The sequence below is a fragment of the Oryzias melastigma genome, linkage group LG19 (genome assembly GCF_002922805.2).
Source record: "Oryzias melastigma strain HK-1 linkage group LG19, ASM292280v2, whole genome shotgun sequence".
Lineage (NCBI taxonomy): Eukaryota > Metazoa > Chordata > Actinopteri > Beloniformes > Adrianichthyidae > Oryzias > Oryzias melastigma.
In genome coordinates this window covers 4,083,900-4,084,580 of record NC_050530.1, presented here as the reverse complement: position 1 = coordinate 4,084,580, position 681 = coordinate 4,083,900, and the positions used below count along the sequence as shown (strand labels likewise).

The 681-nt window shown below is 33.3% G+C and overlaps 1 protein-coding gene across 3 annotated transcripts in view; it reads right to left on the bottom strand.

Annotated features, from left to right (window-relative positions):
- The window catches only part of LOC112153948 (ATP-citrate synthase), a 27,570-nt gene extending 27,251 nt beyond the window's left edge, over positions 1-319 (bottom strand). For 2 of the 3 annotated variants that reach the window (XM_024284430.2, XM_024284431.2), the window contains exon 1: positions 90-319. The gene's annotated coding sequence lies outside the window, so the exon portion shown is untranslated. The remainder of the gene's footprint in view (positions 1-89) is intronic. The other variant, XM_024284432.2, reaches the window with a different exon arrangement.
- Positions 320-681: the final 362 nt, after the last annotated feature.

The window sequence follows — 681 nt, the reverse complement described above, 5'->3', positions numbered from 1 at the left end:
CAGAAAGTCGCCAAAAAAAAAACAAAAAAAAACAAAGAGGCCTAGTTAAAATATATATATATATATAACGTTCCTCCATTATTGTTTACCTTGTCAGTGATAACGCCTTCTTGAAGCAAAGAGTCGTCGGCGTCCAGGAAGAAGACAGTTTCGGAGTTACTAGATTTATACCGGAGTGGTTTTCTGTCAAACGCCTCGGCAGCCTCTCTCCTCCTGTCGCACCATAGTCTGGCGACCGATTACACGTCGCTGCTGCCGTCTGATTGGCTGAATCCTGAACATGTGACAAGGTCAGTTCCGCCTACCCGCCTGTCAATCTCGAGTAAAAAAAAGTCCTGTTTTTCTTGTTTGAAAGCAAAACAGACTATTTTATATATTTTTAGTCCATTTTTTTTCATTTGAAATAAAATTAAAATATATATATTTTATTGATTTATTTTAGTTAAAAAACTACATGAGAATAGTGTGTAAAAATTCACCAGTTTGGAATGCCCTGCTGGAAGGATTTGCATATTTTGTGTTTTTTTGTACAAGTGTAGACACAACAAATTACATTTTTAATGAATTAATCCAAGATGCTAGAAAATATTAAGTTAAAATTTTAGAGATCTGAAACTAAATTCGATATTTATTTGTATTTTCACAATAATAAATCACTTTTACTCATAGTACTGAATTTTA